Here is a 23741-nt window from a genome sequence, read left to right on the forward strand (position 1 = left end):
AATATTCAAATAGGAACATGCTGAGAAATGTTTCATTGGGAAAATTAAAGGTAGGAACGTGCCGAGAAATGTCTCATTGAGATAATTAGTTAAAGGTTTGTGAGCAAACTATGAGTACCTTTTGGGTATGAATGATAAGGGGTTAAATAATCATTTAAGACTTGTGTGGTATGTCTTATTTCTATGCAGACCTTGAGCAGATAAGTTGCTATTTCAACTATGAAGAGACATGGTTATGTGGGATATATAATCTCATGTGGCCAGAATAATTTGTCCCAAATAAAACTGCTGTTTCCTTGTTCATGACTTCTTGTTGCTTACAGGATAACACCTAAAACTCAAGCCGGCACACAAGACCCTTCACGATTGTCCGTTGTCTGCTTTCAGTCTTATCCCAAGCCTCATCCTTCACCCATCCTACTTCCTTCTCCCCTTCTCTCCTCAGATTTCCTGTAGGGAACTACCCATAGTTCTATAAATATGTTAAAATATTTCCTACCTCATTTGTTGTGCCCATGCTGCTCTTTCTGCCTAACCATCCCCCAGCCAACATTATGAGGCTCTAAACATATAACTTGGGAAATATTTAGTGGCTCCTTTTGGCATTATACCATATATATTAAATAATAAACAATTGAAATATATATTCTCTATCCTCATAAGCAGTGAGTAAGAGTATAGAAATGATTATTCATGTATTCATCCAACAAATATTTATTGAGCACCTATTTGCCAGGTACTGTGTTTGGCCCTAGAGATTTAAGAGTAAGCAAGGCAGAGAACTCCCTGCCACCATGAAACATTTATTTACTTTAGTGGGGACGGCAGGAAGATAATAAGCAGAAGTAAAGTGGTCAGGAAGAGGTTTAAGGAATGTGAAGCAAAGCAAGGGAAGGGGAAAAAGACACATGAGGAGAAGTGTTAATGAAGTGGTCAGGGAAAGCATTTTTGAGGGTGACGTTTGAGTGTGGATCTGAAAGAAGGAAGGGAGCGAACTGGGAGAATATCTGGAACAAGAGAGTGCAGTGGCTTTGAGATATAGAGGGGCTTCATGCTCTTAAGAAACAAGAACAAGCTTTGGGTGGCTGGAGTACAGAGAACAAGGAGACTGGTGAGAACGTCAGAAAAGCAGCACCTTGCCAGTCACGGTTCAGGGGTAGCATTTTATTCTAAGTTAGAAACACTTAGGTTTTGAGAGGGACAGTAATACTTTCTAAAACCCTGGTTGTCTGTCTAGACTAGGGCAGGGGGAAGAATACCAGAATAGCAGCATAAAGACAAGTTACGAGGCTGCTGTGATCATCCAGAGATACTTGGTGGCTTAGACTGGGATGGAAGTAGTGGTGGTGCTGAGAAGTTGTCACATTTAAAATACGTTCTGAAAATAGCACCAAGAGAACTAGCTGTTGGATTGGGTGTAGGATATCAAAGAGAGCAAAGTGTTGCAGATTTGTGACTAGAGAAATCAAGTTGTATTAATGGTAGGGCCGTTTACTGAGATGTAGACTATTGGGGTTGGAAGGGTATGAGATCAGGAATTTGGTTTTGGACCTGGTAAGTGTGAGATTCATATTAGATATCCAAAAGGAACTGTCATATAAACAACTGAATATATGAGTCTGGGACAAGGGAGAGGTATGCCTAGAGAGATAATTTGGGGAACTTTTAGTGTATCGATGACATTTAAACCATGACATTTGAGAGCCCCTAAGGAGGGAGTAGAGACAGAGATGAAAAGAGATCCAAATCCTAGTCTTGGGATACCTTCATCTTTAGAAGCTGGGAAGAAAAGGAACCTCCAGCAAAGGAGATGCAGAAGCAGAGCCAATGAAGCAGGAAGAAAGTTAGACATGGAGCCCAAGTGAAGAGAGTTTCAGGAAGGAGGAGGTGATCAGTTATGTCAGTTGCTGCTTAAGAGGTTCAGGTGAGGTCTGCTGACTGTTGTTGGAGTGGAGAGGACAGAAGCCTGATTAAATTTAAGAATGAAAGTCAGTTTTTGCTTTTGGTGCCTCAGAAAATCATTGCCATGTCTGATGGGTGGCTTTCGTTTTCCAATATAAACATATGTCAAATCATGATGTTGCAAACCTAGAACTACTACAATGTTATATGTCAGTTATACTCAGGTTTTGTTTTTGTTTTTGTTTTTTTTAGCAGAATAATGAAAGCAAGGGATGTAGCTGAGCTAATTGGGGTTAACTATTTTTGAAGATTTCTGGCTAATGGGGAACAGAGTAATGAAGCTTATAGCTAGGGGGTGCTGTAGGGTCAAGACAGATTTAAGGTAGATGGTAACTTTGTGAATAATGGTAGTTTCATTCCTCTCCCCTCTTTTTGTGAAACAAGAAGACATACTTTAGCTGAAGCAGTTCTTAGCTCTAATATCTATAGTCCCTATAAACATGAGAAAATTTTCATTGAAAAAGATAGGGCTTATTACATTCTCTATGGTATTAAAATCTTTTTTTAAGGTATCAGATTTTGGTACAGTTACAATGACTTTTTTCTTTTAACTTTTCAGGTGTTAGATGGTGTCTTTGAACTGATATAAAGCTGAACTTCCCTGTGTGAGACCTTTCTATAAACCTACAAGTAATTTCAGAGTAAAAATTTTAAAGAGGACCTGTATGTCTGAAGCAAAATTGATGGCAGTTACAGGATTCCAATTCTTTTAGAATATCTAAATGGAGTTGAAAGAATCAAACATGTTCCCAGTAAAAAGAAGTGTTGGATAGACATGCCGAGTGTTAAAAAAAAAAAAGTTCTTATATAATACTTGAAGAAAATTAGCTAATACATGGCTACTTGATGCTTGTTCTGATAGGTAAGGTTAGTTTCAGTTAAAATTAATTGTCCTTGCAGTTACATGCTTACCTTATATTTTCAGTGTGTGGGGGGAATATCTTGGAGAAGGACTCATCTTCAGAGTCCTGTGGTGGTGGTATTTTCACTTGTGCTTGTATCTAACACTAATTACTTTTTGTTACTGTTTATATTTTTGATTTACTTTCATGCTAATTGCAATGATAGCACAGTAATGAAGTTTGCCCATAAATTATCTTACCTACTATTAAGATGAATCTTCTTTGTTCTATTACTTTATGCTACTTGCACATAGAAGTAAAATACTTTGATAAATGAGAGAAAGAGAAGGAAGGTGGTGAGTTCTTCTGACTGAGGTTTAGCACATGTGGGTAGACTCTGCTTCTAGATATCATCATAGATTTTAATTTTAATAAGAGAGCAAATTATTTGTGTATGTTTTGAAAGCTGATGCCTCAGAATTTTATTCCTTCTTTGATCAGATAGAACATTTTGTTTAGTGCAGTCTCAGAATACAGAGTCTTGCTTCCTGATTGGCATCAATTATCTAAAAACACCCCCAATTCTTTTGGAAATGTGTGCCTGCCAATTTAGAGCTGTTTATTTGAAAAGTTGCTTGGTTGATCCTTGCAAAATTGATTCTTGATGAGTTTTTGTTTTCTAATTTTCTCTTGTCCAGAGTTTCCGGTGGCAGCCAGGTATGAATACATTATGTGGCTGATTTTCCTGTTGGAAAATGTAAAGTTTACCTCTTCTAGCATTTGATATTCACTAAATTTCCCTTGCGTGTCCTGATGGTGGTAAAATCTCTTGCTATCGTTCTAATCTGTTCGTTAAACCTTGTCTTTGAAGTTTCATTTTTTTAACCATGGGTTGTCAGTTTTAAGTTGACTCTTAAACTGCAGCTTTGTAGTTATAATGGAGAAACATGATAGAAAAGGAAGAAAGTCTGGAGGGGGAGGGGAGTGGGGAATGGGGAGTAAGGAGGAGGAATGAGAGTGAGCTAAGCTTTCTCATTAAAACTCATAGAGAACTATATATATAGCTCCTTCTACCTTTAGCCAAAGGAAATATCAAGAAAGGCTGTAGGGTAGTACATATTGCTGTTAAAAAAGTAGTTGAATTTAATGGATGGTACAAAAGCACAGTGCAATAGCAATTGCAATAGAAATAGAAATATAGATACTGGAGAAGAATCAATAGGAATTGATGGACATAAAGAGTGACTGAGAAAATGAACATGACAGCCCACAGCTGCTACAGTAGGAATTGCCCAGGCTGATCTGAACCAAGAGAACCCAGACCAGTACCAGACCTCATGCAGAAGTATGAGCCCCAGGAGTGTCTGAGGTGCCTAAAGTCTTAGTGTCTGAACTCTCCTCAATGCATTATGCTTATCACTGGGTTATAAAAGCCTTTGTTTTACTGAACGCTGTTCTAAGCAGTTTATATACCATTTAGCCTCACAACAACCCTCTAAGGTATTGAATTCTTCTTCTTCTTCTTCTTCTTCTTCTTCTTCTTCTTCTTCTTCTTCTTCTTCTTTCTTCTTTCTTCTTTCTTCTTTCTTCTTCTTCCCCCCATAAGTTAGGTATCTTGCTCAAGTTCTGTACCCAGTTGGGGTTCCTTGAAGTCAGGTGGTCTTCCTAAGGCTGTAGTTACTGTGTGCCCATAGAAGGAACTGGTTGTGTTGGGGTCCTTCAGGAAGTATGAGTTTTGTTTTATGTGAACTTTTATATGAATCGAAGCTTCTTTGAATGGTTAGAAGAAACAGTGACTATATAGGGAATCAGGTGCTGCCGTGGAGGATGGATAAAATAAATTTAATCAGTCTGGCCCTTTGTGTTGTGATCAGTAAACCATCAACTTCCCTAAATAAGAATCAAAACTGGGAAGAAGAATGAGAGCTAAGGATGGTCTCCAAGTTGCCCAAGACTAGCTGCTGTAACAATTCTCAAAACTCAATTTTCTGTAAGGAATATAGAAAAAGAGTTTGGTTGTCTGCCTTGTGGGTGACTAGGAAAAAACACATCTTTGAACCAGATGGGCAGGCAGTGTACTTGGAGTCCCTGGAGTCCATCCAAATAATCTTCCGCCAAAGGGGAGAAAAGAACCATTGTTCATGAGGGTTCAAATCATGGAAATTATTCAGCTCTTCTAGGCTGTACTTCTTTGATATTACAGAGGTTCTTTGTTAAATTATCAAATTACATCCAGACAGAGATAACAATTCTGTGCTAAGAGTGATCATAGCTAGTTTTTAGGTATACGTTTTTCCCCTGGACATCTTACCTATTGAATTCTTTGTGACTTTGGTATTCAGAACTTGATTACCTAAAGTGAAAATCTGACAGTTTTGCTTTATCTGTGAGGCTTCCCTCATTCTGAGTTCCTGTAGTATTTTCTTTTATGTCTTCGATAGCAATTATTTCTTGTATTATACTTAATGTGTATAAGTGTCTGTGAGAATAGCGATTGTGTCTCATTCATCTTTATACCACCTATAGTGCTTAACACAAAGCTCAATAAATGGTTGGTAAATGAATAGAACATGAAAAAAATCATTTGGTAATGAAATGCAGAAAGCATAGTTTACTCTATGTCTTCTTGACACTTTCTTTACATACTCCACAAGTCCCTAGTGTACTTTTGTGACTTTTTCTAAAATTCCCTTGTTGTTACTTGTTTAATTTTTAATAACTCTCTTTCCTTCATGGCCAGAAAGCCTTTAAAGCCTAGGGTTGGTGTAATGAACTGATTTCCTTTCTGTAATTCCAGTGACATTTCTTTGCTACATATTGGTAATGATATTTACCAGCAGTTTATAAATGGTATGTGCAAGGCCAAATCAGTTTCGTATCATTTATGTATTGTGCCTAAAATTAAATACATGCTGTCACGGCAACTTGTATGCCTAGTTAAACCAATTGATCTAAGTATTTAGGCTTTCTACAGGTGCAGATACCTGATTAGTGGGTAATACTCAATATCTTATGGAAGTTATACAACTTCTCCTGTAAATTATAAGAACAAATTTAAAAGTTGAATATATGTGATAATTTAGTACAAGTTTATAGAATTATTAGTTTGTGCAATAGGTATGTGAAGTAGCTTTGTAAAAGCAGTTGGCTGCTATTAAACCTGTCCTTTCCTACCATCATATGAGTCATCAACCTTAAATCTCCTTTTCCTGTAGTTTAAAGCAGCATGTCTATTAAGTTTCTTAGCTCTTGCTCCAGCGTTAGTGCTTCACAGTAACTCCTCATCCTTTTGTATTTCCACGTGCACATGTACTCTTCTTTACGAGCAACTGAAAATCAAGTGGAAGTGGTTGGAGGGAAAAATAGGATTTATGGGGAGGATAGTGTGGCAGGATAGAAGCAAGGGCTGAACAGTCACATTTTAGAAAGGTAGGGGCGCCTGAGTGGCTAAGCCAGTTAAGTATCCGACTCTTTATCTCAGCTCAGGTCTTAATCTCAGGGTCTTGAGTTCGAGCTCTGCATTGGGCTCTGCACTGGGCATGAAGGGAGGGAGGGAAGGGTGGGGGATGGGTATTGAGTAGGGCACCTGTTGGGATGAGCACTGGGTGTTGTATGGAAACCAATTTGACAATAAATTTCATTAAAAAAATAAAAATAAATAAAAAATAGACAAATAAAAGGAAAAGAAAGAGTCAGGTGGTGGCAGGGACTTCAGTGGTGGGGACCAGGGCTTCCATGTTATCAGTGTTGTCTCTTGCCCTTATTCTCTACTTTTACTACTTGGTAGTTTCAGGATTTCAGTCCATCTTCTCTAGGGCTTGAGACAATGACACTGACTAGTAGCTTCTAAGATGTTGCTTTCTCTGCTTTGCCACCATCAGGAGTAGAGTGGTAGTGTCCAATCACTCTGGTTGGAAGAGTCCCAGGGAACCACCTGCTTAGATTGGGTCCCTGGTCTGGTCCTGGATAGGGCAAAGCCCGCCCTAGACTGTAGCAGATGGTGTCGGGTTGCGGGGGGGGGGGGGGGGGGGGGAGGGCACTCCAGGAACCAGCTTTTTTAAATAATCATTCAAGTAATGCATTCCACAAGGAGTAGCTGAAAGGATTCAAACAGTACTTGAATGCTGCTGTTCTTGGTGTTTTACTGGATCCGAAAAGAATGTAGGAGTGAAAGCATTTCACAACTGTTAATATCCCTGTCTCTTGTACATTTTTTCCTTGAACCTTATCCTCTGTTACACTAGTGAGATTGGACTAGTTATATGATCATATGACAGTGCTTCCTTAGACAAATGATTACTTTGGTTTGCTTTCAGTTCTTTGAAGGTGATGTGCATGTGGTTTCAAATGGAGAGGGAGGCAAACCATAAGAGACTGTTAAGTACAGAGAGCAAACTGAGGGTTGATGGGGGTGGGGAGTTGGGGGGTGGGAAAATGGGTGATGGGCATTAAAGAGGGCACTTGTTGGGAGGAGCACTGGATATTGTATGTTAAGTGATGAATCATGGGTATCTACTTCCGAAGCCACTGTACTATACAGTATATAGTATATACACTGTATATATACTATATATACTGTATGTATAAAATAGTATATATGTAAAAGTATATACTATATAGTATATATATATAAAAGTATATATATACTATATAGTATATATACAGTGTATATACTGTAGGTTACCTAACTTGACAATAAATTATATGCTTAAAAAATGTTTAAAATAAATAAATAAATTTTAAAGCTGAAAAAGAAAACCACAGAATGATCTAAATTATACCAGCATTAGCTTGAAAAGGCAAATAACAAGACATTGGCCAAAGGCAACTTAATTAAATTACATAGGAGCACATATTTTAATTTCAGTCTTGAGTTTCTTCAGTTGGTTATCTTTTCCTTATCATGCTTATTGCTGAATGTACAGCATTGTTATCCATTCTTTTCTATGGCCCTGCCTCCTATTTTATTTTTTAGGGGTATAGAGTGAGACAAAGGAAGAAAATTATTTAATAAATCCTTCTTATTTTGATATTTACAGTATATACTAGATCAGTGGCAAGGAATTTCTAGATTAAAAAATGTCAAAGATGATTTAAAATTATTTCTGTGTGTCTTTTTGGCAAGCTCAGTTAAAAAGTTTTCTTCCTTTGGGATTTTCCTGATTTTCTGTAAGTAGAATTTTAGAAAGCTGGTCTAAAGTTCCTAAAAGCAATAAAGCTGACATAACCCTGAGCTAGAAAACTTTTTCTTCCCTTTTCATAGTTAACATAAAAAACTTAAGTCCTTTTTTTTTTTTTTTTTTTTAAAGAGAGACTTCGCTCCTTAAGCAGCTTTTTTGATGGTCCTGGATTTGTAGCCTCTTCATACTGGCATCCTGACATCAGGAAGAGAGAAAATCCTCACATCTTTTCTCAATGCTTTTTGCCTTTCTTCTTGCTTCTACCTGAGGATTTTGTGTCTGCCACTGAAATCTTATAATTTAATTCACATTTGTAAGATCATATTAGTGCTACACATCTAGAACTCTCTGATACTGTTCTTCCATTAATATGGTCATAGTAAGATCACTTTTATACCTGGGTATTCTGCTCCTTTTCACATACTTGGGGCATGGTAGCACGTCAAAACTCTGATTGATTTTGCAAGGGCGAGAGTAGGAAAAACTACACTAGGCCATGTGAATACCTAAGCATTTTATATGTTACTTGAATAAATAATAAATACATAAGTGTATGTAGGCATGTATATAGAAATCATATTTTTTATATGTGTAGGTATATATAGAAACCATATTGTTTTAATGCAGATGCAAATCTTATGTGCCAAGGATTAAAAGTTTAACTGAGAAGCAAAGACTGAGTTGTAGGCAAGTTGTTATCCAGGGTAACTGAGGATATACAACCAGAAAATACAACATACAGGAAGGAGAAAAATTGTTCCCTAAGAAGGAGTAGACTGAACCCTTGGTTACAACCAGAACTATGATCAGACATCAGATTTAAAAAAAACTTTTTTTAATGTTTATTTATTTTTAGAGAGACAGAGAGAGAAAGAGAGAGAGAGAGAGAGAGAGAGAGAGAGAGAGTGTGTGTGTGTGTGTGAGCAGGGGATGGGCAGAGAGAGGGAGACAGAATCTGAAGCAGGCTCCAGGCTCTGAGGTGTCGGCACAGAGCCCGACGCGGGGCTCAAATCCCAGAACTGTGAGATCATGACCTGAGCTGAAGTCGAACACTCAACCAACTGAGCCACCCCGGTGCCCCAGACATCAGATTTTTAAAATAGAGGCAAAAATAAGGCTTGCCGTTTTATTATTGTAATCTGTATCTACCTGTTTCTGTTATTAGACTCATGATAGTCAGCCTTCCGTGCTGTTTTTAACACACATAATCTAAAGTTCCCCTGCTATAGGTCTATCTTTGGGCTTTTAATTTCCTACCTAGATGATGTTCATAACTGAACTTTTTTTCACCTAGACGTATTTTCTGCAGTTCATAGTGACCAGCATAGGATTTATCTCTAGCCAAGAAACAAATATGGAATATCTGTTGTCTACAAAACCCAGTGTCAGCACTCTAGAGAAGGCACAGATGAGGATATGTCCTGTGAGTGTGTGTGTGTGTATATGTGTTAGGGTTATTTCATTTTTATTTTTGCTCTGGATGTGTGGATTTCGAATGGTCTGCCCTCAATTTTATTTTCCCCATAAGCTCTCATATTTTTAGGGTGCAATTTAACAGGATGCAACATTTTTCAGGAACAGATTTATTGTGTTGTGGTAGAATTACCTGTATTTACAAGTAAAATTAGTTCATTTTTTCCCTCCTCCAGAATCACTTAAAGTTGTGTAAATATTAGGAAGAAATTCCTAAAGTTTCCATGAAATGCCATGAATGATGTATGGATATTTTAGATATTTAGAAAGTCTTTTATTTTATATTTTTAATGTTTATTTTTGAGACAGACAGAGCCAGAGCAGGGGAGGGGCAGAAAGAGAGAGGGAGACACAGAATCCAAAGCAGGTTCTAGGCTCTGAGCTGTCAGCACAGAGTCCGATGTGGGGGTCGAACTCATGAACTGTGAGATCGTGACCTGAGCTGGTCAGTCACTTAACCGACTGAGCCACCCAGGTACCCCTAAAAAGTATTTTAAATAAATAACATTTCTTTGAATATATGGAAGTCTAAGCAATGTCTGGCATTAGTAGAGAAGAATGAAGTCATGAAATATTCAGAGTTTATTACAAAAATAAGGTTTGGGTTTACTAAAAACCTCATGAACATTTAAAAATCAATCATAACATGAACTTCCACTGTAAAAATTTACAATAGAAAGAAATTGCTAGGGTTACATGGAACTATAATAATTTGAAATTCAACCTCTTTTTTGGGAAATCTCTGTCTTTTCTCAATCACTTTTCATAGTAAATTATTTTCTCTTCCTTTAGACTTAAAATTTTATTGAAATTAATTCATAAGGTAAACTTATTTTATTAGATTTATATGCATAAAGTAGACTTTTCTCTTTCCCCTTTCCTAATATTTAAAAAGTTTCCTTATTTAATGTTTCTTTTTCCTTTTTTTTGGTTAAAAATAAGGCTTTTTTAAAATCCCTTTCTTCAGTTACTTCTTTTGTCCATGTTCTTTTTTTGGGTTGGGAGACAATCTGTCTTTAAGACTATACTTATGTGAAGGTCAGGCATCTGACAGCCTCTCCTATCTGAGATGGCTCCAGGTAGGTTGATACGAAACAAGAGCTTCTACCCAGGTGAGATGTACCACAGAGCCTATTGCGTACAGCCTGCGGTTGGTGGGTGACTGGACTAGTACTTTTCAACTCAGGAGAAAATTGCTAGTCCTGCTTTTTAGCTGCCTATTGATTAAAACCTCTATTCATAGTGTTCTGGTAAGCCTGTTTAACTAGTTGCCCAAGTGTAGGGATAGTTGAGGAACTGTGGCAAAACTGAGAAGAGTGTGGTGGTGTTAGCAAGAGGTGGTGCATTCAGAACCTTAAGAAGGAGAGCCTGATGGCAAAGAGGGAGTGAACCATAAAAATGAAGCAGAGGAATGCACAGATGTCAGGTCTTGAGAGTAAGAGCCAAGGTCCCTGTAGACTCTCTGTTAAACCCTGATGGCTGTCACTAATGTTCATAATTGACCCAATCATCAGTTGAAGATTGGACTGGGTTTGTTATATTTCATTTGAAAAGTCAGGGAAGTGCAAAACATTTTTTAATTAAAAAAAATCACATATAAAGGCAGATAGTTCGAGGGATCAATTTTTGTTTTCCTGCAGAAATGACCTAAACAAATAGAGGTCAGATTCTAGCTTTCCGCCCCCCCCCCATCAGTTTTTATTTTTATTTTTTCCTGTATATCCACTGTCATGATGTTTTCACGAAAGACTTTTGTAGATAGACGCTTTATTTTAACCTCTGTTACTGTTCTTCCACAGTGTGGTTTCACATACATTTCAATGTCCTATAATAAAGATATTCTTAATAGTAGTGGATTGTGAATCCTGTATGACATGAACATAATGATTAATTACCTGCAGCTTTGCCTTCTAGCCTCTATTTTCACTTCTGCTGTATGGCCAAACTTGTAGAGCAATATACATATGTGAAACTGTATTTTACCCACAAATTCTTCCCATACATTCCTCAAGGCCCCCCATCCGTTTCCACTCTACGAGAGCTCACAGAATTTGTCTGAATGACTGTCATCAGCAGCAGCTCTTCCTAATATTTATTCAACAGGTACTGAGTGCTCTCCTAGGGGCTAGGGAGGTGCAGAGAAGAAATGAGTACAAGTCCATGCTCTGGAGCCATTTATATGCTAGTGGGGGCAGAAGACAAATAAATAAATGAGACAGTGGAACAAAAACAGTGCAAGGTGATGGTGAGGGAGGAGCAATGACAGAAGGGGGAAGCCAGGGAAGGCCTCTGAGGAGATTACTGAAAACCAACTGAGTAATGAGAGGGAGTCGGCCAGGATTATCTGAGGAAGAACATTCTAGGTAGTGAGAGCAGCACAGATTCCTGAGGAATCACCTTCAAGGAAAAGAAAAAATTATCCATTGTGGCTGAAACATAGAGTGGTGAGCGCTGAGGGTACCCTGCCCAGATCTGCTTGGTCAGTGGGTACCCAGGTGAAACAGAAGCCCTTCCTGTCCAGGCCTCAGTCAGTGATGACCAGTCCAGAGTTACACAAGGCCAGCCGTCTTGCTTCAGGTGGGACTAACGTTGGCTGTGGTTGTTTCCTCTGACACCACACTTCCTTGCTTTCTCCCATCCTGCCTGTCCGACTCCTCACTCCTTTTCTCTGAGCTTGTCTTCAGTAAATTAGGTGAACAATAATCCTGGCTCAGTTCTATTTCTAGGAGACCCTAACCAAAGACACATAACTGAACTTTTGACCATTTTTTTCTTGGCTCCATACCCTTATGTAGTTGCCCCCTACACATGTCCACTTGGATGTTCCAAAGGTACCTAAAACTCAACATGTAAAAATTTAAATCATGATAATTTTCCCTCCTCCTCAAGCTTTTGTTCTTCCTGTATCCATTTCTTTAGTTTATGTTTCCACCTTTCACCTAATTGTACTAAGAATTCAGGGCCATGCTGGATATTCCTTTTCCATTAGACCTCCTGTCCAGTCATGCAACAAGTAATGCGTAGTGAATGTCTCTCACCTCCTTTGTCTTTCCACCTCCATTTTTATTGCTTTGGTTCAGGACCTTGACTGAACTATTGTCTTAGTCTTCCGAGTAGCCTCCCCCGTACCCCTCTAGACCATTCAATACTATTACCCTGTTGTAAAATGAAAAATCCCATCTAGCTGCTATTCTGTTTATAGTCCTTTAGTGCCTTCCTGTTGGATTAAATGGCAACTTCCTGTAAGATACGATCCCTAACTTCTCAGCATGGCATACAGGTCTGTCATGCTGTGGTATTGCTCCATCTTTCCCTCAGCCTTCACAGCTGCCATCACTCTACTTACTGCTTGGTGGTTTCCTTGGACAGCTTCCAGTTTCAGGCCCTGATCCTTTTGTCCTGTCCTGCTGTTCCTTAGTGCCTGGACAGTGCCTAGAAGACTGAGCTTCATGCTGCCTCCTCAGTGAAGTCTTCTCTGAGCCACCCTTATTTGTACCCAGCTAAGTCCTCTCAAAACACACATTTCAGTATATTATAATCACTTGTTTTATTTTTTAAAAAAAATTTTTTTTTCAACGTTTATTTTTTTTTGGGGGGACAGAGAGAGACAGAGCATGAACGGGGGAGGGGCAGAGAGAGAGGGAGACACAGAGTCGGAAACAGGCTCCAGGCTCCGAGCCATCAGCCCAGAGCCTGACGCGGGGCTCGAACTCCCGGACCGCGAGATCGTGACCTGGCTGAAGTCGGACGCTTAACCGACTGCGCCACCCAGGCGCCCCCACTTGTTTTATTTTTAACCATTCACTGGGTTCCTTGAATGCAGAGAAAACATGGCTGTTCACATTGCTGTGTGTATCAGCATATGTTTATTGAGTGAATACATGAAAACATAAAGGAGAAACTTTATTGTGTTAAGTTTGTTCGTTCTTATACAGGATAGCTTCATGAACATGAACATTATACATGCCCTTAGCTGCCAACTCTATAGGAAAAAAGCTATAGGCACTGCTTAGACCAAGTGACTGAAGATAACACTTCTAATATGGATATTTTTCAGGGAGTGATGGGGGAAGAGGATAGATTATCTAAGCCCTAAAATATGGAGTTGGTAAATTTATTAATTATTTTAAATATTTATTTAGTATTTTCTAGATGGCTAGCATTGTGTTATATGCCGTTGGGCAATAAAAAAAGGAGCAGTTGATAGAGTTTGTTCCTCAAGGACCTTAAAATGGGGGGAAATGTGAACAAGAGTTTTGAGAAAGCATATGATTAGCTCTTAAATGATTTAAAGAAGAAGTGCTGTTGGTTCTGAAGAAGGAGAGACTTTGTGGGCTGGAGGGTAGAGCAATCACAAACAAAACCTCAGATTCTTGAAATGTTTATTGGAATAAAGTCCCTTCTGCAGAAATGATGCTCATGTAACTCAGTGGTTTTCAGATAGCAAGGAGGTAGCTTTCTCTCTTGGCTTTGTTGAAAAAAGAGGTTCATAATAGTTGTGTTTGAAGAACTTTTTGTGAGATTTTTGAATGAGCTTTTGTGTTGCAGAAAAAAAGTGAAGTTCAGTATGTTCACAGTGTTATTCAAAAGGATGAAGATGAAGATGGTTTGTAAATGGGGGGTAGGAAATGATTTCTTTAAATCAATTAGGGTGTGAGAGGAAAACGCTTTTCCCCGAGATCTCTGTAAGTGCACCCAGTCTTGTGGGCTGTGAGAATATCGTCTACTCACCATTGACACAGCAGTTTCCTCCTTTGTACTTTAATCTCTTAATTAAGTAAATATCTGTGAGGTCAGATTTCACACTTGACTTTTAAAATTTCTTGCCTAAAGTATATCTCAGTTGTATCTTTGTGTCTTACCTAATTTATGCCCTTTTGTAATTCTATTTTCTGAGGCTAGGAAGTTCTTTCAACAAAGACGGATTGTAGATCAACCTCAATCCTGTAGGGGTCGCTATAAGAGTAGCATTCTGGCATTCTTCCTTGCCACCCAGCACCCAGCACTGTGTGGTATGACTTGACACAATTAACCTAAGGATTGTGAGATCTGGTTTGTGTTGGCATTTTACTTTTGAGAGTGGTATAAGCTCTAACCCTTCTAACCAAGAATTCTGTAGGCACATAACTATGTATTTTTATCACTTTGGGTTTGTAAGTGCTACACCTGTGCATTTTTAACCTCATTTATTTGGTGCATGGTTATTTTAGATTTTTCATTATGCCCCATTTGCATATGACAAATATATACACATAGACACATTAAACTATTTTAGTGGCTTTTTCAGTACGAATGATGGTAGCCTTCATTGGCCTTCTATAGGACCTCAGATTATTGTTTAATAGGATTGTCACTCAAGATACTTACTGGCTTCCTCCAGTGCTTTTAAAAAATTGAATTGAGTATGATGAGGTACATCCCCTTGATTAAATGTTTTTCCTCCTATGCAATCACCGTTAGCTGTTTGGCTCCCATTCTGTATTTGTTTGAAGCATCCCTGCATTGCAAATCAATATCTTTCTGAAGAGACAGTGTGTTGTGAATTGCCTGGACAGCATATGCACGGTTACTTTGGCTGCAATGCTGCTGCAGAGCCTGGTTACTCTGCCTTCCTGGGAACTCCACAGGCAAGTCCATCGTGTTTGGAGAAAAAAAAAACACAACTAGGTTTTTTGGGAAAAATGAACTGTTAAAGCTATTGATACTGAAATGTTAGCATGTCCTTTGTATTCTTCTTAACTATTTTTGGTCTTATTCCACTGAGATTAGCTTCTCTTAGGTGATTTCTGTTTTGTGTGTGTGTGTGTGTGGTTTTTTTTCTTTTCTTTTTTCTTTCTTTCTTTTTTTTTTTTTTTTTTTGCTTTTGCTTCCCCCTTTCTTGGTTGTAGTACGGCCGTACCATTTCAGCTTGCTAGTGCAGAAAGATGTGAATTCAGTTGCTGTGTGAGCCTGGCCTGGTGCAAACACATTGCTAGAGACATGTTAAAGAGTTCCAGGTGAATCCAGCCTGAGAGAGACAACAGCAGAACGGTAAGACGGAGCATGCTTAAAATTAGAGCAGGGGTTTTAATTTGGAGCATCTCGGCGAGTCTGAATCCTGACTCACTCATTTACAACTTGAAAAGGATTCATTTTATGCATGTCATTTTACTCACCCCCTTCTATTTAACCGCCAGAAACATCACAGATTGATCAAGGGGGTATTTAAATTAGGGATCTGACAGGAGGTTACTCATGGAGAGTCTCTTGAGGCTCCCAAGGCTACTGCTTGTAGTTTGTAAACACCGGTAGCAGTGATAAGATGAGGGAAAGGTTTAGCGTCTGTGCTTCTTTGCCATAGCTGAGTGTTATTTCTTCTGAAACTCGTCTTATTTATTACAGCTTAAAGAGATCTTACAGATTGTTTTGCCTGGCTTTGCTTGGCTGAATGCCCTCTGATTCAAGCCAGTGAAGGACGGGAGACCACTTCTTTCATTTGGGTAAACTGATGTCCATGAATTTGTTGGATAGGATCTGAGTGGAATAAGCATCTCTAATATATTAGGGATAGGGGGTTTCCTCCTTGCTCATTCCACCCCCTTCCCTTCTGGAGCACAGAAATGTACCTGCTTTAAGTCTGTGCTGCCTGGCAGAGGTCAGTGTGCTGGTATTTTGCATCATTACACCTGTAGTGGTTATGCTTTCATGTACGGAAGCGATAATCCTTCATACAGTTCTGCTTGAAGTGCTGGCTTTAATAGTAGACCGCTGGCATTTTGGATGCTAATGCAGAACCCCTGCATGCATGAAGGACTAGGACAGCAGGCAGGCGACTCCAAAATGATGCTTACCTGCTTATGATGAAGATAACAGTTGAGAGACAGAAATGTAAACCTTGATATCTACAGGGGTTGAATTTCTATTTCCTTTGTTAATTGGCACACAGTATTGGGGGTGGGGGACAGTTGAAGTTGAAGAACATGTTTTTATAATATTGTTCAATGTGAGACTACTACCTTACAGGGTTCTGGTGAATTTATTAGGATCCATATCCTGTATAGATGCTGAATGCTAAGGGGGTCAGCATTTGATTTTTTTGCTTTAGAAATATTCCACTTATGTATACTTTAACTCAGCAAATCATGTAAAATGTAAATGATGTAGATAGTGAATATCAGTTGAGAAAATCATCAGTAACTTGCTGTAGCATGCTGGCCATAAGCCAGTTGTATATAATTTTGTGACATTAGTATTTTTAAGAAAGAACACCTGGTTACTTGATAGACAAGTGAGAGAATTTTTTTTTTTTTTTTTTTTTTGGTAGGGGGCGGGCAACTGGGAGCCTTAAACATCCTTCTACGTTTACTCAGCTATTGATTGTAAAGGTGGGGCGTTGCTTTCTGGAAGTGAATGTTTGGATTTCTTCCAAAGATAATTTAAGTTTTCTTGTATTTTAACTATTACTTTCTAAAAAGTCAATGTGGACTATAAGCTGTTCTTTTCCATACTTCAGTTGTTCTTTTCCTAAAAAAAAACTTTTTTTCTCTTCAGATGATGTGCTCTGTGTTTGTTGTTATTGTTGTTTTTCTGAGAGTGATATGTTCTAGCTGTTTATATTTTTACCTTCACTTTGTATAAGCCATGAGGTTTGTTTTTTCACCCTATTACAGAAGAAATTGTATATTTGCAAAAAGTAAGTAATTTTTAAAAAGGGGAAGGGAGGGCTGTTAAATAACATTGATTTTACAATCATGTACTTTTTAATTCTTCATTCTGCAAACATTTATTAGCCATCTACTATGTATAAAACATTGTAAGATCTGCTGTGAGGAAGTACCAATGAAGTGATACTCTCCCTTCCCTGAGGGAGCTTAGATAGAGTGGCATTAGTATTTTTCTCTGGAATATGCTTTTTATTCTTTCTCATGAATAAGTAAATTTGATGCTTTTTAAATATTATATTTTCTCCTTAGGAGACTCCTTCTATTTTCTTTTAATCACTTATTTATTAAACAAACATTTATGGAGAGTCTACTGTGTAACAGTATAGCTACTCTGGCACAGTGAATAAAAAATATCTAGTGCCTGTCCTCATGGAACTTACCATGTACTCTTTCTAAAAATATTTCAAGGAGAAATTTTAGAGCAGGTTTTTTTTTTTCATTTTTGATTGTGGTATAAAATGTGCATAACACAAAACTTATCTTTTTAACCATTTTCAAGTGTACAATTCATTGGCAATAAGTACTTTCACAATGTTTTCCTACCATCACTGCTATCCATTTCCAGAACTTTTTCTATCATCCATACAGAAAAACTCTGTACCCATTAAATAGTAACTCCCTATTTTCTCTCCCTCCATCCCTGGTAATCTCTAGCCTATTTTCTATGTCTATGAATTTGCCTATTCTACGTACCTCATCAAGTGGAATCATATAGTACTTATCCTTTTGTGTTTGGTTGATTTCACTTAGCATACTTTCAGGGTTTGTCTGTGTTGTAGCCTGTGCCAGAATTTCATTACTTTTTAATATATGCTTTTTTACATGGGAAACACCAGAATTCCCTACCCCTGATATGATTTCACTACAGCAAGTTTCCATTTGGGCACCATAGTAGGTACTTTAGATATACTAAAACTAAAAGCCTATGGGGAGGAGCAAGGAATGAAGAATAGAAATGCACTGAGGGTATGATCTATGTAATACTGAGGGTATTACATTTGGATTCTTTACTTGGCCTGGTAATTGAGCATGGTAATTGGGCTACTTAGATTTTCATGTCAGTTCTTTGGTTATAGAGAACAACAGACAGCTGATATAGTCAATGGAAGGCTGGACTGTGGCTTTTGCCATTATTAACATTCGGATTTCACCCACTCTGCTTCATTTCCCTTATTCTATCTGATCATGTTGAGGTCCTCTTATAGAATTGGAAGACTCTTAGAATTGGAAGGTTCTTCAGCAAGTGTGTTGTCTAATTGGCTCATCACCATTCTCTCAACCAATGGGAAAGTGAGACTTTACTCAGTTTCCTGATACCTACTGCAAGCCTTCTTTCAGTGGACACTCCATCTAAAAACATGTGTCTTCTGAGTTGGGCAGAGAGGGATAGGAGAGAGTGTAAACTTTTTGCCATATTAAGCAGTTTTCCATTGGATAGGGTAAACCTGGTTTTATCAATGTAGCATTCTCTTTCTTGGATTTCTCCCTGATACTGCTTATCTTAAATCCAGATGGGTTGTTTTTCTTTGTTTGTTTGTTTGTTTGTTTGTTGGATAAAGAATCCTTTTTAGAAAACAAATTAAGGCTCCCAGAGCTATCCATTTATCTGCCATCAACTGATTTGATGATTCATAAATTAGATCAGTTAGCGGTTTATGTCCATGCCTTTAACATACTATTCAGGAAACACAAACGTATATGGGAGAGGAAGATTCAATATGGCAATGTCTAATGCCTAAGTTATTCCGTCTTTCCCATCAGCCTGTCCTTTTTAATGATCTTAATGCTTTCGCCCCCTAACTACCTTGCTGTTCAGCCTTGACTTTTGATGTGAGGCTGATTCAGAATCAGTGTAGTTAAAGGCATGTTAAGTTTGGGTGGTGGTGGTAGAAATAGTGAGAGATGAGGGGAGAATGGGTCAGAAAGCCTTAAACCACAGAGCACCTATTCTGCTCAGCTTTAAAAGTACATTCTTTTGCACCAGGAAAAGGGAGAAAGAGAAAAGTGTTACAGACCAGGTCTGTTCTTTGCTTATTTCTCTCAAAATGTAAATCCCAGGGAACATGTAAGGAAGACAACCCAGTGGTCAAGAGGTTGGGCTTTGTAGTCAGAGTCTTGGAATAAATCTCATTTCCAGTGCTTACTCTCTTCATGGTATTGGACATGCTACTTAATTCTTGTGTGCCTCAATTTACTCATCTGTAAAATTGGAATAGTAATCATACCTCATGGGTTGGTTGTAGAGATTTAGGAACTACTTACAAAGCATCTTTCATAGTAGCTGTCATATAATAAGAGCTCAGTAATAACCCTCATCATTATCATTGTCATCTAGAAATCCTTAATTGCCATCTCTCTTTTCAATCAACTTGCATTTATCTTGCCCAAGATCCTTTTCCAGTTCGTTTGATTATTGAGCATATTTGGCAATTCTTAGTGTTCTTATGTTTGAGTGGATAAAAAGAAGATTTATCCATTGATCATCTGGTAGGTTTTTTAGAAAGGTATATGTTCCATAAACTTCCTCTTCCACCTAACTGAGATAAGTTTGCCCCCGTGGCTTACTCCTCAGCTAAATGAGGTCTAGCTAGAATACAAAGAGGACAGTGGCATGTTTCTGGAAGCATTAGTGCTTATTTTTAGGTGGCAGCCAAGCAGCAGGATATGTGTATCCAACTGGTCTGTTCTATTCACCTTCACTCTCTCCGTTCGGAGTCACTATTGACTTTTGTCAGTCATAGGAAAGATTTACAGAACCGGTTGTCATGAAATCAGTTAGGACTTTATTATTAATGGATTGCTGTCAGATTTATTATTGCTGAAATTTTAGCTCTTTACAATAGATGGACCACTTGTTAAAGCTGCATTGAAAGATACTTCCATTTTCTCCCCAAAGGTTCATTGTTCCCTGTGTTTCTCTTCATAAGCTCTGTGTGGTTAGTGACCCATATATGATTCTCTGAAAATCTGAGGCGCTTCAAAAGTCAATCCTATATTGAGTGATGCCCTATATTTTTCTGAATTCTTTGGTCAGGTTTGCATCGCAATTTATTTTATTAGAATAAAACATTAAACTTTTAAACTTTATAACATCACTCTTGACATGAGTCACCAAATTATTATTAAAGCATTAATAATCTAAATTTTATTAAAAAGATGGCTATCGTAGGTGAAGATATAGAAGTTGTACTTATTTATATAGCCATCTGTTTTAGAGTAAAAAGATAGTACACAATTTTATTTTTCCTTCAGGGAAGGAATTTAAAAATATTTATAATCTTTATTTTTAAATGCTGTTCATATGGTTACCAGGGGAAAGAAATTCAGGCCCTAATGGATCAGTCAGCACCTCCAGTAGTGTGTTTTTTCAGTTTCCATTTTTAATGTTATTATGCCTTGTGGATGCTTTATCTTACATGAGGGACAGAATAGCGAGCTACAGATATTTGAAAGGTATACGTATAAAGGAAGAACCAGCCTGGCTTAGTACAAAGACGCTATGGATGGTGCAATGAAACTCAGAAGAGAAACAAAACAGAATTCAGAAAATACCTGAGACTATCATGTGCACAATGAGACAAATGACAGTTTCTCTGGTCCTCATGATATGAAGCAAACAAACAAATCCAAAAAACCCTCAAACAGTGAGAGTATGTATATAGGTGGAAAGCATCCTGGACCACGTTAATCATTTCAGACAACTGTGAATCTGAGTTCAGCCTGATCTGTTTTCTGATTATTAGTACTTCTGCCATGGTAGATATTTTTAAATTGCTGTAGGTAATATTACTCCTTCTTGCCAGGTTATCTCATAACTCTGCATGATGTGGGGTCCTTTGAAAACACATTCTGGTTTCCCTTTCTGAGGTTAGGACCCAGGACAAACCAGAATAAGAAGAAAAGCTATATTTAAACCTGTACATTCTATGAGAGAGGGGTAAAAAGGTCCCTATTTGCAGACCAGACTTTTTCTTTTCTAGAATAAGAGCTGTAAGGGAATAGTGTCTTGATGAAGACACTAATTAGCCATGTGTTGTGAGCCACTTTGTGTAGCTTGATTCTTCTGTTTTGTCGAGAATGGGTATTCTAATTCCTCACTGCAGCTGTGGGAATTTTGTAGGTTGGAATAGGCTTTTGCTTTGCGGAATCTCAACAAAGCCACTCCCTTACTGTGTTATGGGGATTCTCATATCATGTGCCCCCTTTCTGAGCCCTCTGGCTATAAATGGGAGAGGGTAGATATTAGGTAATATTGATATCAATTCTAATATTTCACCTCCCAATGTATTCATTTGGCCATATGATATGAATGCTATGCTTTTTTCCATGATAGAATTTTAACCAGCTTATAATTATGAATGTCAAATGACAGTCAGAAAATTCACATATCCAGCGTGCCTGGGTGGCTCAGTTGGTTAAGCTTCTGACTCTTGATTTCAGCTCAGGTCATGATCTCATCATTCATGAGATCAAATCCTGTATCAGTCTCTGTGCTGACATCGTGGAGCCTGCTTGGGATTCTCTCTCCCCTCCCCGTTCATGCTCCCTCTCAAAATAAATAAATAGACATTAAAAAAAAAAAAAGAAAATTCACATACCTTTTTTTTTTTCCTCTTCTTGACCCTTTTGGAATATTTAGTATGTTTTTAGTGGAAACAGTGACACCCAAACTTCTGCAGAATTGCTGTGCCCTTCTGCTTGTGAATAGGAGTTCTTGTCCCTTGTCCAATCTGGGGTAGGACGTGTTTAGTATTTCATATAGGCAAAGGGCTGGTTTTTTTTTTTCCTCCCAGGGGAGGACCTTTAGGCTATGTGGTACTCTTTGCAAACGTTAGGTTCCTGTAAAAATTTTGTTTCTGTTTTTTAAGGCTACCAAATAAACTCTGGTAAATAAAGAGCAAAGTAATATTCTGGGTTCAAATCTCCTTAGAATAATTTTGTGGCAATGTTTTTTCATAGATATGGTAGCCAGTGGCAAAACAGTGCTTCTGTATTAGAAATACGTAAATTCACAAATTTCTACACAGGAGGTAATGTTAAGTATGCTGTTGTGACCCATGTATATTCTTTATTCTATGCTTATTGCTTACTCTGATCCCATTGCTTTAAAAAGATTTTTTTTACATTTATTTATTTTTGAGAGACAGAGAGAGGCAGAGCACAAGTGGAGGAGGGGCAGAGAGAGAATGAGACACAGAATCTGAAGCAGGCTCCAGACTCTGAGCTGTCAGCACAGAGCCTGATGCAGGGCTCAAACTCACAAACCGTGAGATCATGACCTGAGCCGAAGTCAGACGCTTAACTGACTGAGCCACCCACGTGCCCCTGATCCCATTACTTTAAAAAAATTTATAAATAAGTTGGGTATACCTTATTGGACAATTTTATTTTAGAGTTCAAATTTATATTAAAGGATTAGCTGAAATTGCCACGATCTTTTGCGGGAAGTTTGAGTAAAAATCTTACACAAGGAATATTGAAATGATTATCACTTGTGGTACCGAGAGTTTGAAACAAATTTAGCCTCTAAAACTCCTGACCTCTCGCACAATCTCGATCTCTTATTTGGCCATACCAGCAGAATCTACCATTATATGGTTTAGAGCACTGCACCTCAAACTTTTTACATACACACCAATCCCCTGGGGATTTTGTTAAAACACAGGTTCTGACTCAGTAGGACTTAAGGGGGGTGGGCTGAGATCCCAGGCATTGCCAGTGCTGCTGGTCCACTGCAGAATATTAGACAATATTCCAGATAAAATCCTGATTCCCAAAGGTAGCTACATTCCAAAAAACCTATCTATATAGGCCACAGCCAACAATCAAGAGGGCATTTTTGTCCTTACTGTGTGTGTTCACACAGTTCATTAAACTTTATGTTAAATCCATCATTATGGTTTGGATGAAATCAAGAACCTGGAAGTTAGTAAATAAAAGCATCTGTCTTTGCAAACCTGTAAGCAGACTATATCATGTGTATCTAAGTCAGGAATAGAAAGTAACTAACAAATTATTTTAGTAATATATATTAAAGGTTAAGCTGCTGAGAAGACCACGTAAATATTTCATGATAAAACTAGCAAAACAATTATCAAGCCTCTTGGTGGTAAGCCTTGAAGCCCAGTAAGGGTCATAACAAAACTATAGTCACTGAAGTGACATAAAGGAATGTAGTGTCCTCAAGAATCGTCCATTCAACTGTGTCCGTTAGCCAATGGATTCAGGATTTAAATGAAATTAGGTCAGACCCCAAAGAAATCAGTCAGTAGAAAAATAAGCATTTTTAAATTAAATCACAGTAATAGACATTGAATTCTGGTGAGTAGGAACAGCTGGTGAAAGCCTTTTCATTGACTGGAAGAGATCTAGGCTCAGAAGGTGCCTCATTGTTATGTAGGTAGGACTAATTTTTTAACTGGCCTATGTTTAGTTAAAGGGGACAGCTCATAGTAAGGAAAACATTCCATCTTTGAGTAAATATTAACAGAACACCCATTTCATGCCATCTTTTGGGCTTTGGGGAGCATTTAAAGGAAAGGAAGATAATGATTTCTGTGTTCAAGGTGTTTACAGTCTGG

The 23741-nt window shown here is 38.1% G+C and overlaps 1 protein-coding gene across 9 annotated transcripts in view; it reads left to right on the top strand.

The window, feature by feature from the left end:
• The window catches only part of CDK14 (cyclin dependent kinase 14), a 674504-nt gene that overhangs the window by 123048 nt on the left and 527715 nt on the right, over positions 1 to 23741 (top strand). The window contains exon 1 of one of the 9 annotated variants that reach the window (XM_045053224.1): positions 15345 to 15487. The exons of the other annotated variants lie outside the window; for them this stretch is intronic. The gene's annotated coding sequence lies outside the window, so the exon portion shown is untranslated. Of the gene's footprint in view, positions 1 to 15344; positions 15488 to 23741 lie in introns of those variants that run through there. 9 annotated transcript variants of the gene reach the window in all.

This window comes from Felis catus, chromosome A2 (genome assembly GCF_018350175.1).
Source record: "Felis catus isolate Fca126 chromosome A2, F.catus_Fca126_mat1.0, whole genome shotgun sequence".
NCBI lineage: Eukaryota > Metazoa > Chordata > Mammalia > Carnivora > Felidae > Felis > Felis catus.